We start from the raw sequence: 22037 nt of genomic DNA on the forward strand, positions 1-22037 counted from the left end.
GTTGTGGCAAAGCAGCGCATTGCAGCATCTTCGCTCTGCTTCGCCCTCGACGTCCGTCAATCAAGCAAAGGCGGTCACGACAAAGTCGCTACGGGACACCGGTTCACGGACTACGCTGTCGAAACGAAAGCTGCACGACTCGCGGTCATTGTCGTCGGTACAGAGACGAGAGACGAACGCGCGATCCCGTGCACACGTGGAACGTGGAACACAGCCGACACCGGTCGGGGGAAGAGCGAGCGTCTATATGTCGTACAAAATCCTTTTGTGTTCGAAAGCTAGGTACCTAGGGAGAGAATCTCTAGGGATTTTCGATGGTGGCGCCGTCACATCTTGGCGGAGCTTTCTGGAACGCCGCTTCGCTTCGCCGACCGGTCGACCGGTGTCGGCTTTCCATCTGTTCCACGTGTGCATGTATGTTCGCGCGTTCGTCTCTTGTCTCTGTACCGACGACGATGACCGCGAGTCGTGCAGCTTTCGTTTCGACAGCGTAGTCCGTGAACCGGTGTCCCGTAGCGACTTCGTCGTGACTGCCTCAGAGAACGTCTAGTACTGCCTTTGCTTGATTGACGGACGTCGAGGGCGAAACAGCGAAGGTGCTGCAATGCGCTGCCTTGCCACAATAAGTAGCGATCTCTGTTATTTCGAGTTCTTGCTCCGCTAGTCTGAAATGTCGGCGTACCTGTTACATTTACATATCAGAGAGCGTGATCATATAGCTATGCTGCCGTTCTTACGTTGTGGATACGGAGCGTGATAAACATTTCGAACTGCGGCACAAGAGGCTCATCCACGATCGCTGCGCGAGCAGAAAAAAGTTTTCTGCGAAAGAACCGATCGTGTGTTTTCATGCACTACAGCTGCTACAGTTCGACATGGTTAACTTGCACGAACTCGTCCAATGTTCGGCTTTGCGTAAGTGATAACCGCTACTGATATTATCTCATCGACTAGTAGTAAGGGCACTCCCTTATCGTTAATCCTAGGCAAGTTCTTAGATTCGTTGTACTGCGGTAATGAATAATCCTGTTGGCCGACTGGGGCGTTTGAAAACCTGGTACTTGTAAACAAGAAACAGCTAAAGAACGACTTATCATTTTATTCTAACAGTGCGCAGGGCGATGTTTCGTTAACTTCGCCATTACTTGTACTAGTTTTATGTACCGAAACATGTCTTACAGTATGAATCACGCTTGTCTGGAGTGCCCAAGCCGTTCATTCAGCCGCCTTGTTTTGCAAAGGTACGCAGAGAGTGACGCCGTACCGCACACGGTCATACGGCAAGATGCAAAAATTCGAATGTAACAGAGTTGGAAAAACGCCAATGTTTTACTAATACAAAAAAAATGGAGCCATAAAAGAATTTAAACTAGACATGTCAGCCTCATCATTGTACAAAGTATTCACGAAGATAATTTCGAATAGGATAAGAGCCAAGTAAACTTGACTTTGAAGGGACCCTGAAACTGTCTTTGAAATTTTTTGTAAGAATTTATTCTACATCATCATCAAATCATTTGCACCATGAATTGAGCCACGCACAGCATACCAAGGCAACTGCAAGCAATTATAGTGACACCCTCCTCGACCCTGCTTTGCCTCCTCAACTTGTCAAACAGCCAACCGTCACGCGCACTCGACAGGTCAAGCTCCATCGAGCACGCGCCGTCAGGCAACAGAGACCAAGTGTGTGGAAGATCTGCTCTGCAATGTGCCACCACACTACCAGCTGTTCTTATATTCTCTTGTACGGTGACCATCTCCAAAAGCATGCGGACAAACAAAAGGTATATGGGAACGATCACCGATCAGCCTAAACTCGGGCAAAGTGTGTCTCCAGGGGTGAAGCTACAGCCGCAGACATGTGGATCCTGCGGGCGTTGGGTGGATAACAAACAAAATACGTTGATAGGCTAGTTGGCTCATAATCTTCAAAATTGCATAATGGGAAATCGAACAAGACTTAGAAGGAACACAGATGCACAGGACCTGTTCAATCTTGTGCTATCCAATTTTGAAGGTTGAGTGGATAGCGAGAGCAAGATGCCCACTGCAGCAATGAGCTGAAGCAACCCCGCTTGCCAGATGGCTTACAAGCCTTGCACGATGTGTCAGCTTTACAAGTCACCACCTGCTAGATTGGTGGCGCACAGCTCAGCTAGGGCATCAATGGTGTCAGAGAAAAAAAAAAATTTGCGATACACACTGTCACGCAGCTCATGTCAACACGGAGCATGTAACACAGGCAGGCGATGCTCGCTGCCAAATAAAAGTTCCGTGACTATTACTGTTATTATACTATACTGTTGCAAGTTACAGCTGTTGTAATGCTTATTTTACAGTTGTTCCAGGGCCAGCAGCAGTGACACATATGTTGTATTAGAGACTGCTGCGTCTAATCTCCATAAGCATTATTTTCATTCCGCATGTTTAGGTGGCAAACTTCGTTTAGCAACTTCACTGTTGTGTACCTAGCAGAGACATTCCAAGATAATCTGCTGACAGTCACACAACGAATATGAAGCTGTACACTGTCATAATCACCTTACGCACATACCACAGTGACTTGGAAACTTTTCCAAATCCTTTTTTTTTAGATACAAGCAATTTATTACCAGCATGAGAAGAAGTAAAGTGCTAAAATAGTGACTCCATTCCGTTCAGGTGGTTGAGTTTCTTGAGCAGGTGACTTGACGAGGGAGCTTCTGTTGAATTTTGTTTACTAAAGTACAGCTGCCAGCAGGGCACCCATTTCACAGCCCCCCTTGGGAACAAAAAAAACCTCACCACTATTTGAATGCTTGTTTATATCTTGCAATGTTTAAAATACCACTGGCGTAAGCATCCAGAAGCACCTAGAAAGCAGCCCAAGAATAAAGCAAGAGAGGTGAATGACGATAGCCCTCGTTGTGCGCCCTGCAAGCTTGTCCGTCATTGATGTCGACTATGCTCGTAGAACAGGTGAATTATCAGTGGGCCTGAGTAGCCACTAAATGCATCATACTGATAATGTGGTCACAAGTTGTCACCAATTCGGGCACTTGCGCTTCCTTTGAGACCATATTAAAATGCGTTTAAGACTATGTTCACCAGTAATACATGGTTTGAGTTACCTATGTATGCGGGAGAATGGAACACAGAAGATTTTGGCTTTGAAGTTGTGTTGTCAGGGGGCCTTCAAAGGGACCGACAACTGGGCAGAACGTGCTATTAGATCCTGGTAAAAATGAAAAGATCGTGAAATATAGTGACAGATTCCAGCATCCTTTTCGCGTTGCGAGTAGGATTTATATTTTTAAATCATGCTTAAAAGTAACAAAAACCGCTATGTTGCGCAGCCTAGCGGAAGAGCCTTGAAGCTGGATTATGAAGTCGGTCACTTTTCTGTACGTATACGTAGTGTGATGCTGTCATGCACGCCATAATTGGTCCTCAAAGTTAGAGTATGCATATTATTATCTATCCCCGCTCAGTTCTATGCTGCCTACGAGGTAAAAGAAGTTGCATGGTGAAAAGCGGCGCTGCCTTCACAGCCGCCAGTGGCCCATGTCCAGCCGCGGCGCATGCGCGCAGAGTGCACGCATGCGCAGTAAAGCTTCGCGCTAAAACACAAACCGCTCTCGGATTCATTGTTTGCAGCATGTGTTGTCAAGTGTGTTTAAGAGTTCATATTCGCCGCAGATAGAAAAATTCTGATTAAAAATGTTTCACGGCGTTTTCCACGTTACCATTCCATGGCTAGACAATCTGACCAGTTAGCTTTCCATTGCGCTAAAGAAGATAGGTGCCCTAAAAATTGGTTGTCAGTCCCTTTAAGTGGCACAATCAATCAATGCACAGGCATTGTTGAGAAAACAAATGTATTTGCTCGTTTCAGCATTCTGCACATCACAAAAGTGGCTGGCTGTAAACATCTGCAGCCCCACCACTGTGGGGCATCCGTTGTTCTCCAGTGAAACCCTATTACACTACTACGTATGGTCGCTGTCGCTGAACAGCCATGTGCATAAAAATTAATGTTAAAGATTTGCTAAAAACTGCGCATAACGAGCTGCTGCCCAACATCAACATGCACTATGTGCCCAAGCATGCTGCTGTTGTCAAATTTAACACAAATCACGGTTTTAATTCACGGCCTTGAGAAATAGTTGGAATGCCTGTTCTGATTATGGACTGAAATGTTGCCAATCTTGGAAGTTATTTGTTCTTGGACCCCTTGCACACTTGGTTCAGTGAATATGCTTGGTCAATATGAAAGTTTTGGAGTCTGAACATGCAGTCTGAATAATGTCTTTAATTAGAGACACCAGAGCAAATTTTCACATTGTACTTTTTATTGCATTTCAGGAGCAACACAGTAGGATGACTAAAGGACGCAACACTTCTGGACGGGAATTACATGTTCAAGAATTGTTTTGAAATGTACAAGGAAGATATTGGCATTCTCCTTGCGCCATCAGCTGTTCAACATCTGCGAGCTGCAAAGGTGAACACACTTTCATGTAAACAGGGCCACGTGCATGCACTGGTACAAGGTTGCTCAGTTGTGCTAGATAGAACAAAACACAGTCCTAGTCTTCATGCACCAACCACAGAAATGAAGGCTGAACATCAGCTCCACAAGTGAAAGCAGGTTTCTAGCAGCCTCATATTAACAGTCACTCTGTTTAACTCGATCATAATTGCTCATTCCTCTGCTGTATGTGTGTGTGCATTTATCTGCTAGGCAATCATCGTCTAAACAAACCATAATACTTTTGGTGACTTGGCACTATCAAAAAAGAAAGAATTAGGAGAGGAACAAGTGAGGGCAGCACTCTCCTAGCTTGTCCCCCTGCTATTTCCTTTTCTTTTTCAACAGCGAAGTTCTTTAAAAGGGGCCCTGAAACACTTTTTCGGCATGGTTAGAAAACACTGCCGATCGGTAGTCGAGGCTCCTGAGAGCACGCGAGCCAAACATTATAGCGCAGCACAAGGCCTGGAATTTACCATTAATTCTGAAAGTCAGCTAGAAATCGTTCCCTCTTCTTTCTACAAATTATGCCATATACCCAAATTCACGGGCTGTCAGCTGACTTGAGCATCGTCAGCTGCATAGTTAACGTGCCACGTGCCTGCGCATGCACTCACGATGCGTTCGAAAGGAAAAAGAAAAAGTGCACCAAATGATGACGTGCAGATGATGTAACTTCTTTCCCCTGTGCCATCCCTCCCCTGCTTAGCTTCCAGTGCGCTCGTTGGGATGAGAGAGAAAGCAATTACAGCGTGCGACAAATCTCTAACTCCGCTCGTACGCACGGATTTAAAAAATTTTTGGGGCGGTTGATTCGTGAGGCAATAAACTCCTTCAAAGAAGCCATTCGATGGTTACTTGTGAAAGAAGTTCCACCGTGAGGTGTTAGCAAAAACTCTACAGGTATGTGCCACAAAAAGTGGATATGTGCCAAGCAGTTTCTAGCATAGCATAGCTTTGCATAGTATAGTATAATACGGGGTGGGAAAGGAAGTGAGGGTAAGGAGTGATGTTAGGAGGAGCGGAGAGCGTAAAGCATAGCACAACAGTCTTGTATAGTATTGGAGGCGAGGAGTTATGGAGTCATCCTCTTATCGGATGCACCGCACTTGCGTTCTAGGTAGGATAATGTCGGCGCACTCCTCATCGGTTTCGCTATCGGCGCTCTGTGAAAACATCACGTGGAAGCCCTAACGGACATTTCTGTGGATACTTTCAAACGAAAGAAGTTTTTACAATCAAAATAATAATTTTGGATGAAAAGAAAGCACAGGGTTGCTTACAGGCGCTATCTGTTTAAATTGTACAGTGAGTGCACATTGCGAGCGGTCGCCGTGATGGGGCATCCCCAAACAATCTTCTTGCATGAAATGTGGGCAATCCCTAATGGTGAATTTAGGTGCGAGGAAACTAGCGAAACTCAAAAACAAGGACGATAGAAGAAGGCACATTCAAGCAAAACACCGTTTCCGGCGATGGTGTGCGCTTGAATGTGCCTTCTTCTATCGTCCTTGTTTTTGAGTTTTGCTGGTTTCCTCGCACCTAAACATGAACTAACCGGCCCAGATTTTCACGCTTCTGAATGGTGAATTCCACTGGTGGATTCGGAGTGGCCGACGAACTCTGCGCCGGAGCACTTCACTCCGGCGGAGAGCAACTGAAGGAAATCTGTCAATGGAACACGAGGGCTCCGCCAGAGCAAATGGTAGGGGCCGCTAGCGCACATTTGCTTCGCAAGCGCCCAGCATTCCTTGCGTTTTGCGCCGTTTTCGCCTTCACGGGCACGAGCGGAGAAAACGGGTGCGGTCAGACAGCACATTGCATCGCGCATGCGGTACGCCACGCTCTGCGTGCACACGCTGGGAGCTTGCGACTTCCGGTCGAATCCGCCGCTTTTCGAGGAGTAGCGGGAGCTGCTCCAGATCTGCCAATGAAACATACAGGGAGCACTCTCAATCCGCCAATGGAACGGACTTGCTCTGAATGGAGCAGAAAAACTGCTACCGGAAGTGCTCCGAATCTGCCAATGGAATTCACCAAAAGAAATATACTCTTACAGTGGTCCGTCTGTATAAATAAATAGATCATACGAGAATGAAGCCTCAATTAAGCGATGACGCAGCCGTAGCATAAATAAGCATCTATAATTGTCAGTGTTGTAGGCATTACTGAGAAAAAGTAACTAAATACGTTACCCGTTACGCTAACAAAAAAGGAACGCGTTACCGCCCTACGTTACCTCTTAAAAAGTTAACGTGTTACCATTACATTTACCGAAAAAAAGTAACGGACGTTACTTTTGTTGTTACTTCATGGTCATAAATATTAATCACTGCATTATTGCTGCAGGAATCCCAAGTAACAATTTTATAAAGCTGATGTTTATATATTTACATAAAACTTCTAGCCCAAATGACAATTTTACGTGAAGTACAGATTTAAGAAGAATAAGTTGGACAAATGTATCGTACCTTGGCAAGAGTATAGTTACCTAAAGTCACCTGGACAGTTAGATGTGATGGCTTCTAACTCGCGTGACACATGGTAAAGCCATTTTAAATGTGAAGCATTTCTTAGCGAACCAAAGGCACTTTGAACGTTTCTATGTATACTTATCTACCTATCTATCTATCTAGCTACCTACATCTGGTGTTCTAACTTAGTGTGGGCCAAAACTGGCATCGGAGGGTAAGAGAATTTGACGAACACGATAGTCTGGTCATGACATGAATAATGTTAAAATCCTTTCGCATACGTCGTCAAACCCTTTCCTCTACATACGTGTGGTACACACCCTGTATACCACGGGCTGCAGTATGCGGGTATGTGCCACGGGTGACTGACAGTATATATCAACCCAGGAACGGCGAGAACAGACATTGGTAATTTAAATGAGAGTGCGTTAAGAAAAACCGATATCAGCAGCGTTGACCTAATGAATTCAAACATTAAAAATCAGGACCCCAGCAGAAAATCAAACCCAGGCATTCAACGTGGCAGTCAGGTATTCTACCACAGAGCTACGCCAGGTCTTGAAACTGATTTCGGAAAAAAAACCCAACACAGGCGTAATGTCGGTGCAAGGTCAGTTGTGGTTGCAGTGCTGGCTATCTAATTTTATAACAAGGCAATAAGCAATACTTATATACTCCTATGATTCAGGCATCATGTCGAGATAATTTTAATGGCGGTTCCAGTGTTAGCTCTGCTTTTCAAGCAGTCTAATAAGCTTTACATTTGTATTCCTTGGCTCAAAGCCAAAAAATGCAGCACGCACAGCTACTCGCTGACTGCTTTGCATGGAACCGATTCCCACAAGGCGAGGGATATGCCGAACTTTTTTCGCAGTGTGACTGCACAAAAGATTTTATCATCAACGCTCTTCATAAAGAGACATCACAACCTGTATAATTGCCGCGAGAATTGCGAGCGTTTATGTGAAAGTGTTCAAGATCAGCCTCATTCGTGGAAAAATTTAATAACTACAGAAACGTGTACCCACAGTTGCCGATCGAAAGAAGCACATTCCTTTTTGAAAACAAAGTTACCGCACAGATTACTGTAAGGAGAAGTTTCCACAAGTTCTTGTGGAATTTAAGCAACAGCTGCATTTCAAAGCTGTCATCGTAAAGATTGCCTCTCTTAGTGAATACGTCCGCACCTATACGTTAAATAGGCGCTCAGCAGACAAATTGGCCGGCAGCAGTTACAGTTCCGAAATAGTAACGAGTACGTTACGAAGTTACTAAGCTCACGTTTTCATATTGCTGTGCTTTCAAGTGTTGTCAAGTGCTCAGCTGAAGCGGGAGAACTCCTCATTTAGTCAAAATTGCAGCGCAGGTGCTATTCAAAAATATTGTTTTCAGCACATGTCGGTGCTCCCTAAGCAGACAATGCTACTGCTGATCATGTCTATCTGTCACGTTGACAGTGGCGCCAGCTTTTCCAGTGGTGGGCCTCATGCCCAATAGTATGGAAAAGGGAAGGGAAACAGAAGTGAGTGTGAGGAGGAGGGGAGACCGGTGAGGCATAGCATATTCTTTAATAGTACACTATAGCAAGGGGTGGAAAGGGAAAAGAGGGTGAGGAGGAGGGGAACGCCACCAGCTTTGTTTCCTCAGTCTTCGCGCCAATAGTACGTAGCTGCCCCCAGTTTTTTTTTTTCTCTTCACTAACTGCCGCATTCAAAGACGAACTTTATACTTAACTTTTGACTTGTGTGTGTAACCGGCGCTTAAAGGGGTACTGACGCCTTTTTTTGAAGGCGAGTTTACTCCGCCATACAAATCTCCTGTATGCAGAGACGCCTCTGAGCAAGTGTGAAGCTCAGCAAAGGCTGATCAGATATTTTATGTTTATGTGAAAGTAACTTTTCCATGGCGCACCTACCGACACCGACACTAGCTTGACGTCAGGCTACAGTACTAATTCTGGTGACTTCACGCAGCAGTCTGGCTAGTTGTGATGACGTCAGGTACCAACACTTCGAAGATGGCCACTTGTGCGTCAGCGAAACGTTCAAAATGGCCGCTTGTGCGTCATCAACGGAGCCACGGTGCTGAGCAGCCGTGGAAACGTCACTATATATTGTGCAAGCACGTGACGAGAAGCTCATACCGTGTTGTGACATCAGGGTAAAGTAGGAACCGAAACTAGCCTTTAAAAACATATTGTAATTACTTTTTCAGGGTGCACTTGCGCTTAGCTCTACCGTTTGTAGGCTCTTGAGGGCTTGGCCTCGCATTTGACGCAAAAAAAACAACTGAAATTTTTCGTGTCAGTACCCCTTTAACACCTTTTAAGAACGAGCCTTGCACTTAGTGCAGCTTTTGTTGGCACTCACTTCAGCACAGTAATTGTAAGGCGGCACTGTCCTTTTATATATTTATCGCTCTCACTTTTTTTTTACAGGCTCTCCTGTATGACAAGGAAGCAGTAGACGCGTCATTCGCAATGCTCATTTTATGTGCTTCCAAGGGATGCAGCCAAAGGACGACCTGCGGATGTGCGAGTCACGTTTATGGGAGCTGCAAAAAAGAATTAAAGTGTATCCCCAGTGTTTGTTATATACTTTTATTATACTATAACAGTATATTTCTGAACAAACCATCTGAAACATGGCGGATTGGTGGCACTGCAGAAAGCCTATGAATGCTTGTCAAAGCATAGAAATACACAAAGCAGCATAAAATCTTGCCACTTGTGTGGCCGTTGCATCTTTCCCTTGCCCCAAGGAAGCGGACTTACGAGCTGCCGTCCAAGGACGCGGCACATGCTCAACATAAATTTTTCTCACTTAAAACAAAAATCACTATAATTAAACTTTCAGAATCGAATTTCCTTTGTACACCCTTCGAAACAAGTGCAATTTTAATTTGACTGCATCACCAAACTGCATGTGCCTGAACATAAGTCATGCATTTCTTTAACTCACTCTCAATTCCAAATAGCGTTACAGAGGAGAGTTGTTAATACATGTACATTATACAATGTTAAGCAAGGCAGCTTGAAAAGATTAATGGTCTGGGTTATTGGCGACAAAGGCGAGGAGGTGGTTCTATTCAGATGCTGTCTTTGGCAGAATTGAATCGAAAAAAAAAAAAAGTTCGTGTGGCAATTTGGTACTTGGACTTTGATGTGGTCTATTCGTATTTCTGTGTATATGGGTGGTGCGACACCCCATTTACACATTTTTCTATGTTTGCGCCCCTCATTCTTTGAAACTTCTCGGTCATCGACTTCCATACTTTTATGACACACTTACTGGCAACTATCCTGGCATGTGGTGTTATTGTATTGTGTTGATATACATTGTGGAATTTTTTAAAAATTCTCAGAATGGACGCAGAATGGCCTTTTTGCTTCACCACAAAGCATATCGCGAGACTGAATAGCGGACGCAATGGGAGGAAATAAGAAATCACCATTCCTTTTCTAGCAACCACTATGGCAACGTTCAAATCCCTCCCAAGGACACAGAAAAAAATTTTCTTACAATGACAGTTTCATGAAGGAAGCCGAATATTGCACAAAAATGCTTGGCCACGATTTTTAGAACAGAATCTTGAGAAGTACGAGTGCAATGTCGCGGACGTTTGGCATAGAAGGACCCCATCAAAGAGACGCGCCACGGTGGTGTGGTTATCCAAAGGGCGCGGGAACGAATCCCGGCCACGGCGGCCGCATTTAACTTGTAAAGGATGAGCGATAGACGTTAATGATACCCTGAGACGAGAGACGATTCTGTACAAATGCTGTGTGGCCAGGTTTATGTGACTACAGGTTGTCTAAATCGTCTTGGTATACTTTAAATATTGCAATCTATGCACACTGCTCTGAAGCCCATATTTCTGTCCACCTTTTCTTGGAGAGCAATTTCATTCGTACAATCTCACTTCTTTCCATGTGGTGTCTATTTGTAACCATGCGGAAGAACAAATGCGATATCGTTTTAAAAATCCGGACAGAAAGTTCTAGTTCGTTGGAATCGATCGAGAACTGAGGACATGTTTCGAACGAGAACAGAAAACACGATGCGTCGTCTATTCTCTAAAGTCCGTGTATGCGCAGCTCACGCTCTTCCACATTAAACACGCAGGCCTTGGTCGCTATAGTTAACGCGATATTAAAGCAGAAAAGCGTCATTCCCAAATGCAAGGGCAGCGGTAGCAGTAGAAGCACTACATATTCGCCTTACCACGCGGGCCGCGCAAGCTTGTGCAGGATGCAGTGGCGTTTTGCTTACCTTCTGACGACCAGTAGGCAAAGTGTCGCATATCATATATTGGTGCTTGATGCTCCGGGTGGTGCTACATATGACCACCGCGTATATATACATATAGATTTCACAATGTCACGTAGAACAGCGCAGAAGTTTGGAAGTTGTACGCACGCGTTGGAGCCAGAAAAGTAAACAGGAAGTCGCCATGACGCTTGCAGCAGGAAGCAGGTGGCGCTTCACGCAATCAGAAACCTAAACCGAAATCGCGATTTTTAAGCGCCTTCAATCGATCCGTCATTTGCGGGCGCCAATCATAAATGCATAAAATAGAGAACTTTTTCTCCATGGGAAACATTTATTACTGCGTAACATACTTCTGGGTTATTTGGCTGAGCTCAAGGTGTGGAACAAAGATGGTCTTGCGCTTTTCCACTCTCGCTGAGGCTTCGTAACATTTTGATCTGCAGAAACCAGCCGTAGATAAAAAAAAATAAAATCGATTAGTGACGTCATGCTGACTGACCGGTAGTAGGGTTCGGCGCGAAGTTCAAAAATTCGATTTTGTACCTTTTTTTTTGTGTGATTGCAAAAAAAAATGTGATTTTTGTGATTGCAAAAACAAAGATTAAAGGTCCCACTCATTAAGAAAATCAATTTTTGCCACTTGTGAAAGATTATGACAATTAAAACATTACAAGCTACTACACTTCAGAAATAGCCCTAGCTTTCTGTCCTAAGTCTCTATCTCAAAGATTGGCTCTCAATGTATTATGGAGAAAAACACAATTGAAGAAAAAACGATGAGCCGCTGTCCCCATGGTGAAGCCCTCCATCGACATCTTCCTTTATTAGAACACACTGAATAGATCCTAATGATGACTGTGCCACTCCTAGTCTTCTACACACTTGTCAACACAAGATGTTGCTGTTCAGTGAGCACTTGGTACGTTATATGACATTTGAAGTCGGGATCATGGCGGAATCCAGTCTGACTAGGAGGGTACATTTGAAATAAAAAAGAGACACAGACCAGTCCAAACAAAATGTTTATGACGTTTCGTCTTCCAAATAAAACGAGCCACTTCTGATGATGTATTCATCGTGAACAAGGCTTCCATGCTGGAAGTCGAAACGTCATAAATGTTCTGTTTAGAATGGTCGGCGCCCCCTTTTTGTTTCGTAGTTAAATAAAATTTTAAGCTGTGTGAAAAGTGAAATTATTTCATTTGAGACAGTCAAGATTTCAGTTATAAAGACTGCTTTATTTTTATGCAATAAACATAGCTCATACAATTTCACTAAAAGAGTTTGAAAGAACAACACTCAGCCTCAAGGAGTCTTACACAAGAGGAAGTAATGGAATGCACACACACTGGGTGTCTGTGCTTGTACAATTCCTCCTTCCCTACGTACATTTTGAACTATGTACCAACAGTCCCAGCATCAGTCTCTGATGGGAAAACACACTCCTACATAGAAGAATAGTATTCGAAAGCTGAAGAACAAAAGAAAGCATGGCAAGATCGCTACCGCCATGGTTATACAGTGACAAAATAATGTTACTGAAATCATTTCCATCAAAGAAAGATTAGTGCATTCAACATAAGCTTGGTAACGTTTTTATGAAAAAAAGTTTTTCTGCAAGTATGATGAATGCTTACCGGTCTCCTAAAGTAGAATACACAGTACTACTTTAAATCATTTACAGCTTTTAAAAACACATAGGGTGGACCCATACGGCTCTTGTCCCCTCTGCATACTTTTGGTTCCGTTTAATGGGCCCCTGACAGCAAAATCAAGACCTCGAGATGTTTGTGTTGTTTGACTGTCCTGCACACGTGGTCACTTCTGGCCGATTAATAGTGGCAAACGTTACCTTTAAGATATTTTAATTTGGTTTTAAAGTAAGCGTGAGTGCTCATCTGAGTTGGCAGCACCTCGCGACACCTCCACTAATATGAAATAGATGAAGGCCCCGTGTGACGTTCCACAAGAAAAGCCAGTATTGTTGACGTCACAAAAGATGGACAGGATGCACACAATACCACAACTGGCACCTGACGAGGGCTATTGTTTCTCGTCCCTCTCGCTCAGTTGTCGGGCTGCTCTCAGGGTGGTTTTGGCTGCTTAAGCCAGGAATGCTTTTCATTTTCCTGAGGGGACATGCACTTAACCGGCTTACCTCATACCGAAGCACCCACATCGTTTCATTCTTTATCGCGCGCGGGGCCCCCGATTTGAAAACTGCGCTGTCAATGTCACCAAACCTTTAGCGCACAATGTCCTAGGTGCTTCCCCGCTGTGGGGAAGTAGTTTCTTACAATCTCAGGCGGGTGTTTCAAAATGAAGCTAAAAGTGGCCAGAATTAGACACACTAGCATTAATTATACGATATGTCAGAGCATTTATGACTCACTCAATTTCGGCATTTCCAGACACAAGGCTACAAATTACAGTAAAAAAAGTCACAAGGGGTCCTTTAACTTTTTGCATCCTTTTATGGTGTTTAAACACCGGTGCATTTCTCCTTCACACGCAGGGAGTGAGCATGCATACTTTGGTCATTAAAGCATAAATCAAAGAAAAGTAATACATAATAGAAAGAGAAGAGAGCTGGGCTGCTGGGAGAGAAGCATGAAGTCTACCTCCAAGCAACAACAAAGGTTCATCTATGTGTGTATGGCAGCTCACATGAGATGACAAAAAGTACATGGTTTAAAAACTTTACCTTGAACTTTATGGCTAGTTTTCTGGCGGAGCCAGTGTTCCAAGAGCTATGCTCATTGAGATGAGGAAGAGCAGCCTATGGCCAAGTGATGTCGGGCGACTTCTTGTGTCTTTTGAAATAGCTAAAAGCACCAGCAAAGCATACTTAAACGCAGCTCGTCAGCCCCTATTTTCTCCATGGGGTCGGTCCCCCTCCACAGGAGTTACGACTGAACTTGCAGCACGGGCACCTGCACAAATAAAGGTTGTATTTTGCACACTATAGTACAGCTGAAAACCCTATTGCATTCATTCTCATAAATGTGAATCACAAAAACTGTTCATTAGTTTAAAGGGACACTAAAGAAAAACAATGAATCGGTTTAGATGGATGAATTGTGCTCTGAGAACACTGATGTCATTGATTTCGCCATCATAGGTTTATTAATAGAGGAGAAAATCAAGTTCAAAGTTTCATTTTTTAAATTTCATGCCAAAATCTCCCCACGTGACGTCACGGTTTTTAAAGTGTATTTATCGTATTTTGGCACCACTGGCTCAACAAAATTACCCCAAACTTGGTATGTTAAGTCTATGGCACCCTCAGAGGACAATGTACTTCATTTTTACCGATTAGGATCTACGTAGTCCCTAGTAGGCGCAGTCATGGCAAATGGTGCGGAAACTTCAAGGTGGCGTCACCACCCACATTTTGTTTTTGCGTGTTTTCTCACAGCAAGCGTGGTGTTTTTGGTATTGCGAAAGAGTAGTTTACTAATATGAGAAAAATCGTTTTGCTCTTTAGTGTCCCTTTAACTCTAGGCTGAGAAGGTAGCAGGGTTTGTACAGGTTTCGATAGCCCAATTCCAAGGGACTTTAAAATCACTACTGAAAGTTTCTCAAGGATATAAAGCAGCATCCCAAGTAGAAGCTTTTTGCAATAACAATGTTTCCAAATGAATATCGTTAGCTTTACAGATTAAGAATACAAAATTGGTGTCTGGCTCACACACAGCACTTTATTAAAGCTTTGGCTGCATAAGGACAGTGGACATTGTTTGAGCTAGAAGATTTAGATATGGGTCATTCCATGCCAAACGTCCCAGCCATTTTGGCAACTATCTCAAATGTATTGAAAAAAAATTGTGCCGATTTATTACGTTGAAAACAGTGAATTGCTAGAATATTTAGGAGAGAAAAAAATTTTTGGTCTTGTGGGTGCCTTCCAAATTTACCACAATGTCATCTGGGTGTTGTTTGTAAGAAAATTTATTCTGAGAGTATTGTTTCTTGTTTTAATACCAAATTTGGTTTACATATTACGCAAAGGTGTTTGTGTAAGCTGTTTAAAGCTCAATAATATTAGTAAAATTTTTCTGCCATATACGCCTCCAGGAATTTCGCCCAATTGTTCTATGTTTGCATTTTTTCCATTGCGACATTGCGCCTTGTATGAATATACGAGTAATGAATACTTACTCTACAGAAGGTATATTTTGCGATAAAAATATTTTCAGACCCCTCAAAAAAATCACGAATTTCAGAAAATCGTCGTTTTGGTGCACATTGAGATGCGATTTATACCACGTGGTGCTCCAACTAAAATTCGGCTTTATACCTCAATCGAAAGCATCTAAAGAGTTCTTCTTATATGGCAAGTTTTATCATTACAATTTTCGTTTTAAGGAAGAAAATAATTTTTGATGTTCCCCATTGACGGCAATTGGGAATATCAATGAGGAAGCTGCCATGTGACCAAATGGGGAGATAGTCATCAATGGGGAACAACCAAAATTATTTTCTTCCTTAAAACGAAAATTGTAATGATAAAACTTGCCATATAAGAAGAACTCTTTAGTTGCTTTCGATTGAGGTATAAAGCCGATTTTTAGTTGGAGCACCACGTGGTCTAAATCGCGTCTCAATGTGCACCAAAACGACGATTTTCTGAAATTCGTGATTTTTTCACGTAATGTTTAGAAACTCGAGGGATCTGAAAATATTTTTATCGCAAAATATACCTTCTGTAGAGTAAGTATTCATTACTCGTATATTCATACAAGGCGCAATATCGCAATGGAAAAAATGCAAACATAGAACATTTTGGCGAAATTCCTGGAGGCGTATATGGCAGAAAAATTTTACTAATATTATTGAGCTTTAAACAGCTTACACAAACACCTTTGCTTAATATGTAAACCAAATTTGGTATTAAAACAAGAAACAATACTCTCAGAATAAATTTTCTTACAAACAACAGCCAGGTGACATTCTGGTAAATTTGGAAGGCACCCACAAGATTAAAAAATTTTTTCTCTCGTAAATATTCTAGCAATTCACTCTTTTCAACGTAATAAATCGGCACGATTTTTTTTCAGTACATTTGAGATAGTTGCCAAAATGGCTGGGACGTTTGGCGTGGACTGACCCATATAGAGTTAGATACAGAGTTAGATATAGAGGAGAAAAAAAATAGCACAAGTGCTGGAGGTGAAGTCAAGTCACCAGGAAGAAAGTTGAGAGGAAGTAGACCAGGTGAGAAAATTAAATGAATGGTAGAAGATTAACAGTTGTGAAGGCAGGTTAAACACAGGGCGGGAGCCATAACAGGAGTACGGCATGTGCCCTCGGAGTTGGCCTGATGAACGTTTACCTATACATTGCAGCTGCCATAGTCAATATTAGACACCATATGCAAAGAAATTGAAGCATGTTCCGAGAAAGAAAACAATTCCAGGAATTTGAGGGCCGTGAAAATGTGCTTTTCAATTTCAACTGTTTTCAAGGGCTTCAAGCACCTGTAAACACTCTGATGTAACCACAAGCAGGTTTCAGATGATATTCTTAGAGGACTACATAAATATACTTTTCGTACCAATCTAGATAATGGTGTTCCCGCAGTCTGCAAAAAGACAAAGTGGTAAAGTTTATTGGTGCTGTTACGCTGACTGTATGTCAATAAAGAGAGCTAGGGCACTGTACAAGCCAAAGTTCAACCAGAGGCCCATACACAATAAAGACTTTTCACTCCCCCCTACTTTGCACTTGGGTGGGCCTCTATTGCAACTGTTAGAGGCATGTCAAAATAATAATGCCCGTAGAAGAAATGCATTATCAGTGCATCCACATTGTACCAAATAACTCGTAAAAAACAGTGCAAAAACAATGGATGAACACAGAGACAACTCGTTTGTCCGTTTGTGCACTGTTTTTTATGATACAGGACAACCAACTAACCAGAATTACCACCCTTTCGAAGTGCCAAATAACTCATGCCCCTTCACATGGCAGATATGCATGCTTTATCAGTGCAGGGCAAGTAATGCAGGAATTTGGCACGAATTCTCATGTGGCGTAACTGCCAGGACCGCCCGTATCATGACTATTGCCGATGGGGGCTTCTCAAAGACCAAGAGTTGTTGACACGTATGACAAAGCGATACGAGAATATTAAGAAAATGGTTTTGCAGAAAAAGTACAGGCGCACGTATGGAGGATGAATCGTGTGCCATTTGGAGCCGCATCAAGCCCGTTTCTTCTTAGTGCCACTCTTCATCATCACTTTGAGAATACCACGGGAGAACACGAAGAGATGACCAGCGGTTTAAAACACCAGTTTTATGTCGACGACATTGTGGCCGAAGCAGACACAGCGGAAGCAGCTTTGCTGGTCTGCAATAATGCACCTAATGTTATCAATGAAGCAGAAATGCATCTGCGTAAATGGACGACAAATTCCACAAGTCTTCAACATCTCAGTGAAGAAAGAGAAGGCATTAATAAAGATATTCGTTTAACAGTTCCTAAGAACAAGAAATTACTGGGAGTTCTTTAGTACCCTGAAGATGACGTGTAAAGGCTTGACACCTCCAATATTATGCAGCTCGTAGCATCCATGAAGACGACGAAGAGGAATGTTTTAAAGGCAGAAGCTGAGATGTACGACCCATATGGCTTTCTGTCTCCATTCACAGAGCTTCAAAGGAACTAAGAAGTATGTGTGAGTCAGTCCGAGATGAACGCATACTTCAGTACTTCAGGCAGAATGGAATTAAATGGAAGTTTATAGCGGATTGCGCCCCATGGTGGGGCGGTTTCTGGGAACGGCTGATACGTACAGTAAAGACAGCACTACAACAGGCCTGGAAGACAGCCTTGCTGAACTATGTTGAATTAGAGACCGTGCTGACAGAAGTTTAATCAATAGTACACTCTTGTCTGTTGACAGTAATACCAAGTCAGCTGGAGGAGCCACGGCTTACACTGGCTCATTGTCTGATTGGTCGAAGGTCAGTCTCCATTCCTGATGACAAGATCACGGAGACGAAGCCTAGTTTGACCAAAGATGAACTACAAAGACGTTGGAGGCAAAGAAAAGCATGCCTTGATGCCTTCTGGAAGAGATGGCACAAGGAATATATTTTACAGCTACAATCAGCTCACCACATCAATGGCACTGCTTGTAGTAAAAGTAGGAGACGACGTATTTATCATGAACGAGAAATCTCCAAGGCTCTTATGGGTACTGGCCGTGATCGAAGAGACATTTATGGGTCGTGACGATCATATTTGTCTGTGTCTCCTGAGAAAGTCAGACGGAAGGAAAGCACGAAAAGCTGTGCAACACCAAAGGGGCTATGCCTCTGGCTATGCCAGTGGTACAAATGAACACTTGCTAGACCAATTATACCTGTCTGCTTTGGTTCACTTTTTCCTTAATTTTTTTTTACTGAAGGCACAATTAGCTGAGGGCTTTTCCAAATGCCAGAGAGTTGAACATGGACCTTAACGGGAAGACTGGACAAGGATTCAAAGCAGCTTCCAAACACTGCCATCGCATTGCGACTGCAATTATCTCTCAATCATGAAGTATTGGACAGAAGAGGAAATTCCTGCATTTCCGCAGTGATTCACTCACCCTATATCATTCCAGCTGACTTTTATGAAATGGAAAATTAAAGGCAATCATCAGTACCATACAGTGACTCATAACAGTTTATTTGATCCCAGGGTCACTGACCCATGGAACAGGATTCAACGTGCCTGTCTGAACACTGCTAACGCACTGCAGCTGCAGCATGACAGCACATAGCTGCAATGGTCCCTCAATGACGAAGTATTGGACAGATAAGAAAGTTCCTGCATGTTTACAATAATTCGCTCACCCTACAATATTTCAGGTAACTTTCCTGATTGCAAAGAAATGGTTCGTGACATTTAAATTCATCACACGCCCATGGGACAACTTAAATATAGTTCTGTGACTAGAGGCAGAGACATATAAGTAATGTGTAGCTTCCTAAGGAAATGAAATTCAGTTAAAACTCGATCGAAGAAAACACAATTTTATGCAGTTCCTGATCTCACAAAGTATTTTGTGATTTCCCAGCAAATACCCATAGGGCTGAAATTAATGAATTAGCTCAGCCACAAAACCCGATTTAACAAAGTTTTCTTGGAAATAACTGCGTAAAAAGTGGTGATTTCCATTTATTTTGCAGAGATGGGTTTTTCTTCAAGCGTGCACTCTAACGCTTTAGCCCTATAGCATTAGTTTGATGAGGCTGGACGCTCCACTGTGCCCATGCATGGAGCAATGGACTCAGCCGTCAGTAGCGTTCTTACGTACCGGATGATGCTACAGGCGGCGGTGGCTGGTTTCGTGGCACTAATAGTCTCCTTGCAACTTTCTGCCTTGGCCTGCTCGCACAATCACTTCGTTCGTTCTCCACGTATATGTTCGCCCATCACTGCTTCACGTAATGGTCTTTCTGGCTTGCATCACCTGGACAAAGGCGACAAGGGAGCCTCATGTCAGAGCCACCCTCAGGCCGGCCTCACGGACTTTTCACCTGGGCAGCAATCAGATTAATCGCGAGAGCAATGGCCTGGTAACTTGTTGTTATATGTTACAATTTTAGATGTCAAAGAGCCAAAAAATCCCCTTCTCGATTTTACGAACTTCCTGATTTAATGGAATCATTCAAGTGTCCTCATCACTTTGTTAGATAGAGTTTTAACTGAATACTGTAAAATCCGGAGCAAGCACCACTCCCACGGTGAAAGATAATCGGACAAGATTTGGAGGGGGGCCCTTGCTCGGTCAGGGATGAAAATTCAATATGGAGGTGGAAGAGCCGCACGTGCTTCCAATGAAATGCGTTTTTGAATAGGCATGCATTCGCTGTCGTTATTAGACCTTGTCAAGCGAATAAAAACACTGAATGAAGCAGTGTAAAAGGGCGGGAGGCAGAGGGAGGCACTTGCTCGGTCCCATTTGCAGATATTTCAAATATCCAGAAAAAAGGAGGGGGCGCTTGCTCGGGCTTTTACTGTAGGTAGGCAGAAGAAATTTTTCAACATCAAGTGTGGATGGTGAAGGTACAACTTAATTACATTCTCAATAGACCTTGGTTGTGCTTTGAGCCAAGTGTCGATAACACCATGTGTAGGCTAGTACCTTTGGACTATTATGAAAGGATGGTGCATTATGGACAGTACCGCTACTGCACCAGAGTGGCAGCTGCACCCTTGCATGTTGCTGTAATCCTATATTCGGGGGACACAGAAAGCATGTTTGCCATGTTATTGTAGCATATAGCAGATATTGTAGCATATAGCAGACAGAAGAGCAGTCTAGCCTACGACATTTTCATTCAATAAGCAAGTTTGACTGGTGAGAGTGACAAGCAATGTTACACAAGGGTCTTCCAGGAAGCGTAAGGCTGCTGGACTGTGCACCCATTGGCCTTTTGCAAAGTTGGTTGCTTGAGCTAACCTCATTCTTGGTGTTCATGCCTTAAATAAAGATGCATATATCATGCTGTATATAGTCATACCTTTTTCATTTACATTTGTTTTTTATTGCAACTACTTTAAATGTATCACTCTCACAATCCTTATAACCATTACATGGTGCATAATCTTACTGAAGGGCAGCTAAGCAGGCACATGAGATACGCTGTACAAAAGAAGAGTGAACGCTTCTCGTCTTTCAGTTTATATTTCCCGTCAGTACGCTTACAATTCAGCTTACAATTAGTAGAAGGCTTTTTACAAACACACCAAATGCGAGCGCACTAAAAACGTTGAAGTGCTGTCTGGTGAACTGTGGCACTTGTATCAAACTAGCGAACGAAGAGCGCCTGCTTCCTCTTGCAAGCAGCTGCAATCCCTTGGAAACATGGAGCGTGATGACACTTCATAATGTAAGCAAATTCGACATTCAAACCTGAACACTTGCGAAATTGCCACGAAGTGAGAGCCATGTGTTCTTTCACATGGCAATCAGGCTTCTTTTATGCGCGAAGAAACTGTTCCTATTAGTTGATGAGATAATAATAGTAGCAGTTATCACTTACGCAAAGCCGAACATTGGAAGAGTTCGTGCAAGTTAACCATGTCGAACTGTAGCGGCTGTAGTGCATGAAAACACAGGATCGGTTCTTTCGCAGAAAACTTTTTTTCTGCTCGCGCAGCGATCGTGGATGAGCCTCTTGTGCCGCAGTTCGAAATGTTTAGCACGCTCCGTATCCACAACGTAAGAACGGCAGCATAGCTATATGATCACGCTCTCTGATATGTAAATGTAACAGGTACGCCGACATTTCAGACTAGCGGAGCAGAACTCGAAATAACAGATATCGCTACTTGTTGTGGCAAGGCAGCGCATTGCAGCACCTTCGCTCTGTTTCGCCCTCGACGTCCGTCAATCAAGCAAAGGCAGTACTAGACGTTCTCTGAGGCAGTCACGACGAAGTCGCTACGGAACACCCGTTCACGGACTACGTTGTCAAATGGTTGTCAAGACGAAAGGGCAGTGACTATTCCGACCCTCGTGAAAATAGCACTTCGTTATTCTGACGCGGGTCAGAATAAGCAAACGCTATTTTCACGCAACTTGGCTTGGATCTGTGAAAGATTGTGGCTTTTTGCCTAAACTTTACGACGACGATTCAGGCAACCTACAATAGGCATGTTTTATTTTTTATTTTTTGTGTGTGTGTTATCGACTGCACACTTACGTCGATGTTCGTGTGCGGCTATTTATCGTTGCCCGTGTGCTCAGAGAACACCCATACACTTGTGTGCTTGTTG

At 43.3% G+C, this 22037-nt stretch overlaps 2 long non-coding RNA genes across 3 annotated transcripts; one reads left to right on the plus strand and one right to left on the minus strand.

Annotated features, from left to right (window-relative positions):
* The first annotated feature begins 666 nt into the window (after positions 1-666).
* Positions 667-11591, plus strand: LOC119394485 (uncharacterized). 2 transcript variants are annotated; one of them, XR_007416121.1, is made up of 3 exons: positions 667-915; positions 4348-4486; positions 9425-11591. It is a non-coding gene; the product is annotated as an uncharacterized LOC119394485 (long non-coding RNA). The 2 variants fall into 2 exon arrangements; XR_005184150.2 differs by lacking the exon at positions 667-915 and adding an exon at positions 924-1787.
* A 1182-nt stretch (positions 11592-12773) lies between these two features.
* On the minus strand, positions 12774-21727 carry LOC119394486 (uncharacterized). Its single transcript, XR_005184151.2, has 3 exons — positions 21591-21727; positions 19570-19725; positions 12774-14191 (listed from the first exon to the last, which is right to left on the minus strand). It is a non-coding gene; the product is annotated as an uncharacterized LOC119394486 (long non-coding RNA).
* Positions 21728-22037: the final 310 nt, after the last annotated feature.

Source organism: Rhipicephalus sanguineus, chromosome 5 (assembly GCF_013339695.2).
Source record: "Rhipicephalus sanguineus isolate Rsan-2018 chromosome 5, BIME_Rsan_1.4, whole genome shotgun sequence".
NCBI classification, from domain to species: Eukaryota; Metazoa; Arthropoda; class Arachnida; order Ixodida; family Ixodidae; genus Rhipicephalus; species Rhipicephalus sanguineus.